The 14,227-nt window shown below is 40.2% G+C and overlaps 1 long non-coding RNA gene across 1 annotated transcript in view; it reads left to right on the top strand.

Annotated features, from left to right (window-relative positions):
- The first annotated feature begins 209 nt into the window (after positions 1-209).
- LOC123925983 overlaps positions 210-14,227 on the top strand; it is a 39,688-nt gene continuing 25,670 nt past the window's right edge. Inside the window, exon 1 of the long non-coding RNA XR_006815134.1 lies at positions 210-327. This is a non-coding gene — a long non-coding RNA (uncharacterized LOC123925983). The remainder of the gene's footprint in view (positions 328-14,227) is intronic.

The raw sequence follows: 14,227 nt of genomic DNA, 5'->3' as shown, positions 1-14,227 counted from the left end.
ACTCAGAGTGATGAAGGAGTCTGTAACATCACAGAGCTGGTGTGTGGTGGGAGGAGTTTGGACGAAGACTCCTTGAGTGCCAGAAAGAGCTCTTTCTCTTAACTGCTGTTGAGAACTGCCTTTAGTAACCAGCTGTGACTGAGAGGAGTGATCATTGCTCTAGGCAAGTCTGTGAAATCAACATTTAGATGGTCAGAACAGATCCAGATGGCCACTGTTACTCTGTTCTTCGCCTGACTTGGCCACCTTGCAGATGCCTTTTAGATCAGTGCAGATCACTCCCATGATTGGCTAAACAACAACTCTCGAGGACACTTCCAGTTAAAGGTATGTGTTGCAGGGTTGGGGGTGTGTGGGGGAAGGGAGAGCTGCCTCACAGGGTGAGCACCGCACCACTCCAAGGGGCTCCAGCACACAGATGACAACGTGAATCACACCCTGCAGGGCTGGGCAGAGTGGCAGCCTGGTGAAATTTAGATGACCTAGTATGCTAGGATTTACTGAAAAACTAAGTTATTGGCTAGGTTTTGGAGCTCATCTGTTTTTCAGAGAATTTTGTAGAAAAAGCCTTGTTGCAACAGTTTGGCCCAATTTAAAGCATAGGAATGGAGTAAGGGGAATACAGGGTGGGGGGATACTGGGAGAGATAGATCATTGTCATAATTTTAGTAAAAATATTTCAAGGTTTCAAATAAGAAGTACACTTGGTAGACACAGAAAACAATGGATGCCTGCAGAGCTCTGTGTATCTGTACACCTTCTACCATTAGATTGCCTGCCATTATCCTGGCTAGTGTCTAGGATGGCATTTTGGACAAAGGAAACAGTAAATGTAAAGACCCATTAGAGCACATGAAAAGATACCCAGCATTCCATGCCACTGGGGAAGCGCAAGTCAAAATCTCAATGAGGTACGACTTTACCTCATCTTTTTTATTTTTTAAAGACTTTATTTATTTATTTGACAGAGATCACAGCAGGCAGAGAGGAAGGGAAGCAGGCTCCCGGCTGAGCAGAGAGCCTGATGTGGGACTCGATCCCAGGACCCTGAGATCATGACCTGAGCCGAAGGCAGAGGCTTTAACCCACTGAGCCACCCAGGAGCCCTACCTCATCTTTACAGGGTGACTATAGTCAGAAAGACAAATACTAACAGGTGTTGGCAAGGATGTGGAGAGATTGGACCCGTTACACACTGCTGGTGGGAATAGAGATGGTGTAGCTGTCTTGGAAGACAGTCTGGCAGCTCCTCAAAAAGTTAAACACAGACTTACCATGTGACCCTGCAGGTCTACTCCTAGGTGTATAGCCAAGAGAAATGAAAATACATGTCCACAAAAACAAGACTTGTTTGTGTTTTTAATGTTCACAGCAGCGTTATTCATAATAACTCAAACACGAAAACAGTTCAAATGTCCTTCAGTGAAACAAACCGCGTACATCCATATAGCAGATTATTCTGCAATAAAAAGACATGAAATAGTGATGAACCTTGAAAACGTGCCACATGATAAAAGCTAGTTGCCGTGGATCACATATTGTCTAATTCCATTTATATAAATGTCCAGAATTGGCAAATCTATGTAGACAGAAAGTAGATTGGTGGTTGCTTAAGGCAACATGTGTTGGGGAAAGATGGGGAGTGACCACCACTGAGTATGGGGTTTCTTTCTGGAATGAGGCAAACGTTCTGATAAGGACTGTGGTGATGGTTATAGTATATACTGAAGCCATTGAGTTGCATACTTTCAGTGGGGAAGTTATACGTGAATTATGTTTCAATTAAGTTATTTCATACAACAACCATTATGAGTAGTGACCCCCACACCTCGATACTGATGACAACTCCATTGGGCAGGTGGAATAAGGAAGTCACATTTACTAGATGAAAGAGCCAGCCACAGTGAGAGCATGGAGCCTTCCCCAGCTCTTGAAACTTTGACGATCAGTGAGGCATCCCGGTCTTTTGACAACTAGTTCCAGATACAGTTGACAGATGTGCAGTTGTTAAGCTGTGTTCTACAAATCCTCTTCAGAGAATGCCTGTGGGTTGGGGCAGTGGGTTTGGGGTGGATTGAAGTAGGGTTGTGGGTCAGGGGAGCTTTGGTCTCCTACTTGGTTTAAATCAAAGCACCTCTGGGTTTAAATGGACACATTGGGTTCATATATATGCTTTCTCTGGAAAAAGAAGAGGGTTTTTCTGCCAAAATTTATTGTCCCTACAGCCATGGTTCTCAGATTGCAGACAGTGAACAGAACGCTTCCCTCAATCTCAGCACCCAAAGCCCTGAGGGATTTTTAGAAAAATGTCCACATTTCAAACAAAAAGTGATAACTCAAGCTGCCAAGATCTTGTTCCTTTGGTGTTGATTCTTTGCTGAGGAATGTGCCTACAAGGTATCTGTTTACAGCACTAATTGCCAATGAACAAGTGAGAAATAGTGCCCTTGGCCAAAGTATATTCTGTTGCTAGAAAACAATACAGCTGAAGTGTTTATGAAATTATCAGAACACAGTCACTTATTAATAATATTGTACAAGATGTCCTTGTCCCCAAAAATGCTCCTAGCCTCATCCAAGACTGTCTTTAGAAGCAAACGTTGTTTCCCAACAAAATCGAGGTTTGTTCTCAATTTGTCTTAACGAGGAATGACATAAGTTTACCAGACAAAGGAGGTCCATTTTTTGTTCCCTGTGTTTAATCTGTGCAGACAGAAGGCTGTAAATATCATAAGTGGTTGTTGCTGGCTGGCCTTGGAGGGGCCTCGTTCGTTAAGGACCATGGTTCGCTGGTTTCTTGTATGGCCTCCAAGGGCCAGGAGGGAGCTTGCCCATCATCCCTGTGAGGCCTGTTAAACAAAAGGGGGGCCCAGGAGCCTGTGTTGAAGGATGATGTGACCTTTGACCCCCACTAGCAGGGCCTGGAGGGAAAGAGGCAAAGTCAGGCTCCAGTAACGTTTAATGACAGATCTTGTTAGGGTTAAAAAAACAGCTCTGGCATCCAGCTGGGACTTCATCGGGGGAGGTGCTCAGAGGGCCTTCAGCCACTGACAGCCCCCGGGCCCCTTGGACAGTTGGACCAGATGCCAGCTAAGTGGTCTTTTTGATCCTGCTCTTGCCAAGGACCCCCATCTGCTCGGTCTGACTCCATAGGGAGATAGATTCATTTTTTTTCTTTCTCAATTGCCTCCAGAGCGTCTCAGCCCTCTGGATGCTACTGTGGCGTTCGGACAGTGGCAAGGTACTGCTCCTGGTTTTTCTTTTATAAAAATAATCACCGAGCAAGTGACACAGGATGAGTGTCCTTATAAAAGAGATCTGAGAGAGTTCTCCAGGCCCTTCCATCACCTGAAGTTACAGGGAGATGGCAGCCGTCTGGAGAACCCAGCAAGTGGGCCCTCGCCAGAACCCGATCATGCTGGCGCTTCTGACTCTAGAACTGGGGGAATATATCTCTGTTATCTATCAGCCAACCTGTGTCTGTTGTTTTTGTTCTGGCAGCCTGAGCAAAGAAAACACTGTAGGAGCTTTTAGCAAGCTGTGATAAGGGTTTAACTCCTTTTTTTTTTTTTTAATGCTTGCTTTTTTAGATATTTTAAATTAACATACAAGGTGTTATTTCTTTCAGGGATACAGGTCTCTGATTCATCAGTATTACACAGCACCTAGTGCTCACCATAACACATACCCTCCCCAATGTCTACCACCCAGCCTCTGTCCTCCCTTCCAGCAACCCTCGGTTGTTTCTGAAAATTAACAGTCTCTTATGGTTTGTCTCCCTCTCTGCTTTTGTCTTGTTTCATTTTTTTCCTCTCTTCGCCTATACTCCTCTGCCTTGTTTCTTAAACTCTGCATATCAGTGAGATCATATGAAAATTGTGTTTCTCTGGTTCACTTATTTTGTTTAGCATAATACCTTCTAGTCCCATCCACATCATTGCAAATGGCAAGATTTCATTTTCGATGGCTGCATAGTATTCCATTGTCTATCTATACCACATCTTCTTTATCCATTCTTCTATTGATGGACATCTGGGCTCTTTCCATAATTTGCCTATTGTGGACATTGCTGCTACAAACATTGGGATGCATATTCCCCTTCGTATCACTCACCACATTTGTATCTTTGAGGTAAATAAATGCCCAGTAGTGCAATTGCTGGATCATAGGGTAGCTCTATTTTCACCTTTTTGAGGAACCTCCACACTATTTCCCAGAGTGGCTGCACCAGCTTGCATTCCCAGAGTGTTTAACTTCTAAGTCAAATGGAGTCAGATGAAGATCGTGGCTGTAGCTCTCCACTGAAATATTCAGGCAAACCCCAGATAATCATGCCATAAATGGAAGGCCTTTGTTAGCTTTGCTTCTGAATAATTCTACCGGGCATCCTATATATCTTTGGCACACCTGAATAGACACCAATGATTTGTTTTAGTCATGAAAAAAAAAAAAAAAGGACATGGTGTGCCCTTGGCATCCCTGCATCTAGCACTACAGTGCTCACTCATCTTTGCAGCAGCTGAGTGTTTTACTGAGATAAGGAGTTGAGCAGCCCAGGACCAGGTATCTGCTGTTCCCTGAGGCAGCACCAGGGCTCCTGATTTGTCCCTGGGCACAGTGACTTGGGACACGAGGATCCTGCTGTGGAAAGGAACATCAAGGGAGGGGTAAAACTCCAGCACAAGTCAAAAATGCAGTGGGGAGGACCGAGGATGTAGTCAGGGGATGCATGACTCTCCAGGAAGGGTGATGTGGGAGAAAGCCTGCATGAGCAGTTCTGTTTTCTGGTATTTGGGGATTTCTGAAGATTTGAACCTGCTTTCTTAACTATCAAGGGTCTCCTCTAAAAAAGACTGTAACACATGAAAAAACACTTTTTATTTTGAGACAACTAGAAATTCACATACAGTTGTAAGAAATAATACTGAGAGATCCTGTGCAACCCTTACTTAGTTTCTCCCAAAGGTAGCATCTTGAACACTATAAGGCAGCCCTACAACCAGGATTATGACATCAATACAGCCAAGATCCAAAACATTCCATCACCACAAGGATCTCTCCTGTGGCCCTTTTAGGGCCATGCCCTCTTCTCTTTCATCCTCATTCCCTCTTTATCCCTTGTAACTACTCATTTGTTCTCCAGGTCTGTAATTTTATCATTTTGTCGTTTTATAAACAGAATCATATAATATGTGATCTTTTGGGATTGACTCTTCTCACTCAGCATAATTCTCTGGAGATTCATTCAGCTTATTGTGTGTACCAATAGTTTGTTTCTTTTTGTTGTTGAATAATATTCTTAGGTATGGGTTTACCACAGTTTTTTTGTTTGTTTGTTTGTTTGTTTGTTTGTTTTAGTTTTAAACCAATTATCCTTTGAAGGACATGTGAGTTTTCCTCAGTTTTTGGTTGTTAGGAATGAAGCTGCTATAAACATTTGTATATGGGCTTTTGTATAAATGTCTTTCATTTCTCTGGGCTAAATCCCCCCGGGTGCAATGACTAAATTTTGTGATAGTTCAGTTTTAAAAGAAAAGGGTTTAGTTTTATAAGAAAACGAAATGCTTAGTTTATTCAGAAACTGTCAAATTATTTCCAGAGTGGCCGTGCCATTTTATATTCCCACCAGTAATGGGTGAGTGACTCAGTTTCTCCACATCTTGTCAATATTTGGCATCATTGCTGTTCTTTTTATTTTAGCCATTCTCATAGGTGTTTAGTGACATCTTTACATGCAGTTTACTTTCAACTTGCCTCTATAATGTTGAAGTGAGTTCCTTGTTTACAGAATATAGTTGGGTCATGTTTTAAAATCTACTCTGCTAATTTCTGCCTTTTAATTGGTGTAGTTAGACCATATACATTTCATGCAATTATTGATTTATTAGGGCTTAAGTCTGCCATTTTATTTTTTGCTTTCTGTTTGTTCCATTTCTCATTTCTCTGTTTTTCATTTTTTTTTGTCCTCCTGTGGGTTACTTAACATTTTAAAGAATGTTTTGTGATTTATCTATAGAGTTTGAAAGTGTATCTCTTGTATAACTTTTAATGGCTCTTCTGGGTACATACGCTGCTTTCAAATCTTTGTCAGATAATTTTAGTCAATTTCTCATCCTAGTGACAGCCTTGATTGTCTTATTTCATTGAGTTAGAGATATTCCTGGTACTTGGTAGGATGAATGATTTTTTTTTTCCATTAAAACCTGGACATTTTCTAATTATGAGACACTGGATTTTATTTAAATGATGTGTTTTAGCTGGCTTTCTCTGACATCACTCTGGCAGAGGAAGGTAGGAGAGAGCACTACCTTGTTACTTCCAACGGAGGTAGAAGTCCAGAGTCCCCACTTAGCCTTCATTGGCACTTGGCAGGATGTCTCCTCATAGCTGCTGGGCAGGGGAGGGAGATCCAGCTCTCCAGGTCATCTTTAGTGACACTAGGTAAGGGTGGCCTCATTACACCGGGGTGATAAAGTCCTGACTCTCCACCTGACTCTGACACCTCCTTCTAGGGAAGAGGGAGGGGTTGTGTTACCACCAGGTGGGAGTGGAAAGCCAGGCTTCCACAAGGGGGGAGGGAATGTTTGCTATAGGCCAGCAGGAATGGAAGTACCACTTCCCTAAAGAACTGGTTTTCTCTAACACCCCTAGCAGGAGTTCTGGGAGCCTGGATACAACCTGGCAAGAGTGGAAGACTTGGCTCTCACTTAGCCTTTGCATATGTGAATGAGGGTGGGCCCAAAGTTTTTTCTGTGTTGTTTGGCTGCAGTAGAACAATATTTATCTAAATTGTCTAAACTTTTTTTGTCTTTCCAGGCTGGCTTTTCCCTAGTCCATTGGCTTGAGAGAGCAGTCTTCTGTTGTGTTTGTTTTGTTTTGCTTTGTGTTGTTTGTCTGCACCTGTTGGTGCAGAACCCCAGAAGGGCTGCCAGCTTCTTTGGATCCAAGAAGCAGCCAAGAGAACTCATGGAACCCACCACCATGTTGTTCCATGTATCTTAACATCCCTAACTGTCTGCCTTCTTCTCCCTACCTTTCAGAGTTTTCTTATGTTTGCTTTATATATAATGTGCAGGGTTTTTGTTGTTCTTAGTGGGAAGAATGGAAAAGTACATCTATTATATCTTCCTGGAAGCAGAAGTCTTGACACATTTTTGAGAAAAGAAAAAGATCCATTCGTAATCTTGTCTTAACATAAATGTTCACTTTTACATATTCCTTTCCATTTCTTGCCAACATTCATATAATTTTTTACAGGTTAGTAATCAGTGTATGTACATTTTTATGTCTTTTTTTCAACTTACTATATTTTTAAAATACTGAAAACATTTTCCTGTGTGTTTGTAGACTTCATAATTACCATTTGAAGAGTCACTAACACTTATTCTATTAACCTCCTATTTTACAAAACTTTGTCCCATTGGTTGTTTGTTACTCCCACCTTTTTTTTTTCTATTAGCAATAACACTACAAAATTATTTTCCCATATCTAGCTTTTTGTTTGGACTCTCTTGAACTTCTTCCTTAAAATAAATTCTTAGGAAGGAGTTTTTCAGGTCAAAGGATCTTTTAAAACAAGTTTTATGATTTGTGGCCCTGGTACTCTCTGGAAAAAATATGGGAATTCATGCTCAAAGTTCAGAGTAGCAATTCCTTCATAACATCATCTCTTCTGATTTCTACTTGAATTCTCTATGGTCTAGTCTTATTTTTACTTGAAACCCCAAAGAATTTAACTTGTCCAAAATCATGGGGCTAACCTTCCTATCCTAATTCTTGCAACAGCAAGATTTCTAAAAACACAAATGAACCTTTCAGGAAAGCAAATTTCTATTATCCAGTCTGGGTTTTTTTTGCTTCTTTGGATCCATCTGCCAGCATATAGGATGAAGATGCTCATTCTAGGTTTCATACTTTTTTTTGTTACCATCAGCATTGACACAAAAGCCTCCTGAATGATGTAGGAATTTCAGTGAATCTAAGAAATTTTAAGGAATTCAATGCCATTTAAAAAGACATTAAAAAAAAGATTTTATTTATTTATTTGACAGAGAGAGAGCACAAGCAGGGGGAATGGTAGGCTGAGGGAGAAGCAGGCTCCCAGCTGAGCGGGGAACCCAATGTGGGACTCAATCATGGGATCGTGACCTGAGCCAAAGGCAGACCTTAACAGCTTGAACCACCCAGGCACCCAAAAAAGACATTTTTGAAAGATATCTTTGATTGCTCACAGAGAACAGAGAAGCACCAAAGAAATTCAGTGAATCTCATTCAAAGATGTGTTTTTGAAAGAAGTGATGTAAGTGGCTGAGGTGCCCTCGGAAACAACAGGAAAGTTAGGACAGGAGCAATACTTAGTTACATCAATACTTATATCAGTACTTCAATATGTTAATACTTAGTTACAGCAAAACTTGGTTTCACTTCATGGACTGCTAATCAATGGCATCACTGGAAAAGAAACTTCAGAGAGAACAGTTAAGTTGGCTCTTATGTACAATTGTCTAGGACTTCTTCTCCTCTCTCCTTCCCGGGATGGGTGTTTAATGGGGAGGCTTCTTAATCTGAGAAACAGAAACTACATTCCCTGCATTATTTCTAGGAGATAGGTATGCTGGATTCAAACTTCTCAACCAACTGAGAAAACTGCTGTTTCTTCCTGGGCCACATGCCTGGAGGTCCCTGTCTAATGGCGACCCTGGCCAACCTGTAGCCTCAGTCTCTTGTCTGGAGTACAAGTGGGTACTTGGGAACTGAAGAGGTTGACCAGACTCATTATGTCATGTTAGAAAGCTGGAAGAGCCACCTGTAGTGTTAGGGAGTATTTACTTTCTTACCATATGTCTGCCCCCTCCTCCCATTGCTCTCCAAAAATGGCTTCATTTCAGGTCTTAACTACTAAGACTTAAAGCCTTTTCCGCACTTCTTGGGACTCTGTATAAGTAGATGCTAGCACTGCACAGATGAACTAACCCGATGTGGTGGTATTCATTTGTAGCTCCATTTGGCAGAAGAGGAAATGGAAGATTTGAACCCAGAAATTCTGGCTCCATAGTCCATGCTCCAAACCACTGTGCTGTATTTGCTATTGCTCTGAGCCGCTCCTCTCCTCTTTGAAACACTGTTTTGCTTTGGCTTATGTGCATGCATTTCTTGACCCTCTCCTACCTCTTTGTTGTTCTCTATTTTTCTTCTTCCAACACTTATTGGTAAACATTCCCCAAGATTGTTCTTTTGCTCCTTCCCTTCTTTCCCTTTGTCATTATCTATGACTGTTGTAATGAATGACACACATATATTTATCTCTAGTCATGTCCACATCTCCTGTTTGTGGAACATCTGTATTTCTACAGAAATCATCATTTCTGATTCTAACTACATCACCTAACCCTCAAACTTGCTTTTTCAGGGATACATTTTTTATTAATGTATAACAGGTATGCAGAAAAGTACACCAAATAATAAGCATAGAGTTCAAGGAACTTTTACAAAGGGGACACATTTGTAACCAGCATCAAGACCAAGGAACAGAACATTACCAGTGCCCCAGGTACACCCTTCCTGCTTTTTTCTAAGTCCTTGTCCCCTGCATCCCCCAAATATCCACAATTCTGATTTTTAGCACATAGATTAGTTTTTCCTGTTTTTGAACTTCATATAAATGGAATCATATTTATTTGTTTTGCAACTATCTTTTTCCATGCAACATCATATTTATAATATTATTCCAAGTTCTTGCAGGTAGAGATAGTTTATTCATTCTCATTGCTGTATAATATTCTGTTATGTGAATATATCACAATTCTTAAAATCCATTCTATTGGGGCACCTGAGTGGCTCAGTGAGTTAAAGCCTCTGCCTTTGGCTCAGGTCATGATCCCAGGGTCCTGGGATTGAGCCCCACATCGAGCTCTCTGCTCAGCAGGGAGCCTGCTTCCTCCTCTCTCTCTCTGCCTGCCTCTTTGCCTAGTTGTGATTTCTCTCTGTCAAATAAATAAAATATTTAAAAAAAAAAAAATCCATTCTATTATTGATGGACATTTAGGTGGTTTCCAGTTTCAGGCTGTTATTAATAATGTACTTTGAACATTATTTTAAGGGTTTGGGTGGTTTTGTTTGTTTGTTTGTTTGGTGTACATATGTGTTTCCCTTGTTCATGCCTAGGAGTAGAATTGCTAGCCTTGTTATGTGCCCATGTTCACCAAACAGTTTCCTAAAGTGTCTATGCCAACTTATAATTCCACCAGCAGTATATGGAAATTCCATTTGGTCTATTACTTTTTGCCAGTATGTGGTATTCTCTATTTTTTTTTTTCATTTTATTTATTTTGATGAGTGTGCAGTGTCTTCTCATTAGGGTTTTATTATTTATTTATTTATTTTAAAAGATTTTATTTATTTATTTGAGAGAGAGCAGAGTGAGAGAAAGAGAGCATGAGCAGGGTAGGGGGGTGCAGAGGGATAAGGGGAAGCAGGCTCCCTGCTGAGCTGGGGGAGGTCCATCCCAGGACTCAGGGATCATGAGCTGAGCCAAAGGCAGATGCTTAACTTACTGAGCTACTCTGGCACCACCTCATTAGGATTTTAATTTGCATTCCCTCAATGACGAATGAAGTTGAGCAACTTTTCATTTTGTCCATTTGCACATCGTCCTGTAAAGTGCTGTTTGAGGCTTTTTGCCTGTTTTTCTATTGGGTTGTCTGTTTTTCTCATGATGATTTGTAATAATTCTTTATATACACTGAAAATGAATCCTTTGTAGTAATTCTTTATATACTCTGAAAATGAATCCCTTGTTAGGTATTTCTCCCCACTCTGTGGTTTGCTTTTCATCCTCTTAGGGGGTGTTGTGTTTTGTTTTGTGAACAAAAAAGTTAATTGGAATGCAATTCAAGATTTATTTATTTTTCACTTTATTATTAACGCTTCTTGTATCCTGCTCAAATATTCTCTTATTCTGGACTTCAGAATGTCTAGTAACGGTCTTCCTGTTCCTTTCAGTCAACCAGGTTTGCCACTTTGGAATCCCTTTGACTTCTTTCTCTCCTCTGGTCCATCATAATTAGTCACTAGGTCTATCTGATATTACCTTAGAATTAATACTTACATACTTTTCATTCTTTCAGCCACCACCTCTGTTCAGGCTCCATTTAGCTCATCATAGAAGCTTCCTAGTAGCTCTTCCCACCTCTCTTCTCTCCTTTGGCCATATCCCTGCCATAGTAATCCTGCTAAAACACACCATAATCTCACTCCTCACCTCAAAACATCCAAGAGTACCCCCAATATATTCAGATTGCAGCCCAAACATCTTGCCTATTTTCAGGTCTCTTGGGGTCTGACCCTCATTGCTTACATTTATTTTCACACAACTTGGGCTCCACTACTGTCCAGTCTCTGTTGTTCCCAATGCTCTTGCTTTCTCTCTTCATGCTGTTATGTCCAGAGTTTCTTCATCCCTCAGCAGCTTTTCCTGGTGAGGTGCCCCATCCTTCCAGGCCCAGCTTGAGCACTAGCTTCTCTGTGGGAATTTCCATGATCCTTGCTCACAACGTTCTATTTGCTTCTTCCTAATGCTGCCTTGTGTTACCTGTGTTACCTGTGTTATGTTACCTGTGTATGTGTTTGATTCCAATCAAAGATTGTTAGATTCTGGAAGATAGGGCCTCAGTCTTATTATTTTTGTATCACTCCATAGGGCCTTAGATGTAATTGGGTCTTGACATTTATCTATTTATTATTAACAAGAAATTAGTAAAAAAATAAAAAAATAACTACCATTTGTTGAGTGCTGTGGTCAGTGCTCAACATGCATTATCTAAAATATCATGGAATTGTGAGGACTCAGTGGCATATTGCAACTGAAGACTTTGAAAGATAGTAAGCACTCAGTAAGTAAGAGCTATTATTATTACTATTAATCATTATTATTATTATTACTCACATTTAGCAGGTGAGAAACTAAAGTAGGTAGAGTAGAACACTGCTCAATGTTACATAGCCAGATGGAGTTGGAACTTGAGCCCAGGCATCCACCTTTTTTTTTTTTTTTTTTTTTTTTTTTTTCCATTTTATTTATTTTTTCAGCGTAACAGTATTCATTCTTTTTGCACAACACCCAGTGCTCCATGCAAAACGTGCCCTCCCCATTACCCACCACCTGTTCCCCCAACCTCCCACCCCTGACCCTTCAAAACCCTCAGGTTGTTTTTCAGAGTCCATAGTCTCTTATGGTTCGCCTCCCCTCCCCAATGTCCATAGCCCGCTCCCCCTCTCCCAATCCCACCTCCCCCCAGCAACCCCCAGTTTGTTTTGTGAGATTAAGAGTCATTTATGGTTTGTCTCCCTCCCAATCCCATCTTGTTTCATTTATTCTTCTCCTATCCCCCTACCCCCCCATGTTGCTTCTCCATGTCCTCATATCAGGGAGATCATATGATAGTTGTCTTTCTCCGATTGACTTATTTCACTAAGCATGATACGCTCTAGTTCCATCCACGTCGTCGCAAATGGCAAGATTTCATTTCTTTTGATGGCTGCATAGTATTCCATTGTGTATATATACCACATCTTCTTTATCCATTCATCTGTTGATGGACATCTAGGTTCTTTCCATAGTCTGGCTATTGTAGACATTGCTGCTATAAACATTCGGGTACACGTGCCCCTTCGGATCACTATGTTTGTATCTTTAGGGTAAATACCCAGTAGTGCAATTGCTGGGTCATAGGGTAGTTCTATTTTCAACATTTTGAGGAACCTCCATGCTGTTTTCCAGAGTGGTTGCACCAGCTTGCATTCCCACCAACAGTGGAGGAGTGTTCCCCTTTCTCCACATCCTCGCCAGCATCTGTCATTTCCTGACTTGTTAATTTTAGCCATTCTGACTGGTGTGAGGTGATATCTCATTGTGGTTTTGATTTGTATTTCCCTGGGCATCCACCTTTTTAAAAAATTTTCTTTTTGCCTGCCTTCTTTCATTTAGTACAATGATTTTAAGATTCAGTCATGTTGTTGTGTATATCAATAGATCATCCCCTTAGTTGGTGAATAGTATTCCCTTGTATGATATACTATAACTTATTAATCCATTTTCTTGTTGATGGACAACTGGATTATTTCTAATTTTTTTGCTATTATAAATAAAGCTGCTAAGAAATTTCATGTATAGTTTTTTGTGGGCATACATTTTTGTTTCATTAGTTACCTACCTAGGAGCAAAATGATTGGGTAGCATGGTAGGTGTATATTTAACTTTAAAGAAACTGCCACATTGTTTTGGCAGCGGGTGTGATGTTTTATATTCCTACCATCAGTGTGTAAGAGTTCCAGTTTCTCCACATAATTGCAAAGACTGAGTGTGCTCAGTCTTTTTAATCTTAACCAATATGTGTGTAGTGGAACCTCACTGTGGTTTTAATTTGTGGTGTTATGCATTTGCTACAATGAGGACTAATGATGTTGGACATCTCTTCATGTATTTATTGGCCATTTATATCTTTTCTTTGGTGGAGAGTCTGTTATATCACTTTGAATTATAAGAGTTCTCTATATATTTTGAATGGAAGTTCTTTATCAGATAGATGTGTTGTGAATGTTTTCTACCAGTGTTGTATTTGTTCTTTGTTTTCTTACTGGTGTTTGATCAAAGAGCAAAAGTTTTAGATTTTGATAAAGTTTAGTTATCAATATTCTTTTATGGATAATTCTTTTGGTGTCATAAGAAAACTTTTCCTGCCCTAAGTTCTAAATATATCCTGTATTTTCTGGAAGTTTTATAGTTTCAGGCTTCACATTAAGCTACAGGAAACTTTTTGAGTTCATTTTTGTGTATTGTAAGTCATTAAGGATTGATGTTTATCTTTAAAATATGGATACTTAGTTTATTGAACATCTACTGGAAAACTTTCCTTTCCCCTTTGAAATGTCTGGGCATTTTTGTCAAAAATCACTGTCTATTTTTTGACTCTTTTCTTTTCTATTGATCTATATATATCTATTCCTAGATAGTACCCGGCAGTCTGAATCACTATAGCTTTATTGTAAGTGTTAAAATCAAATAAAATAGGCTCTTCAACTTTGTTCCTTATTAGAATTGCTTTGGCTATTCTACATTACTGGAAGTTCCATATGAATCTTAGAATTAACTTGTCAGTTTCTACAAAAGCGCCTGAAAGAATTTTGATGGGGACTGAGTTGAATCTTGGGAAGAATTAAGGCATTGTTT

The sequence above is a fragment of the Meles meles genome, chromosome 15 (genome assembly GCF_922984935.1).
Source record: "Meles meles chromosome 15, mMelMel3.1 paternal haplotype, whole genome shotgun sequence".
Taxonomy (NCBI): domain Eukaryota; kingdom Metazoa; phylum Chordata; class Mammalia; order Carnivora; family Mustelidae; genus Meles; species Meles meles.
This window is presented reverse-complemented; position numbering and strand designations above follow the sequence as displayed.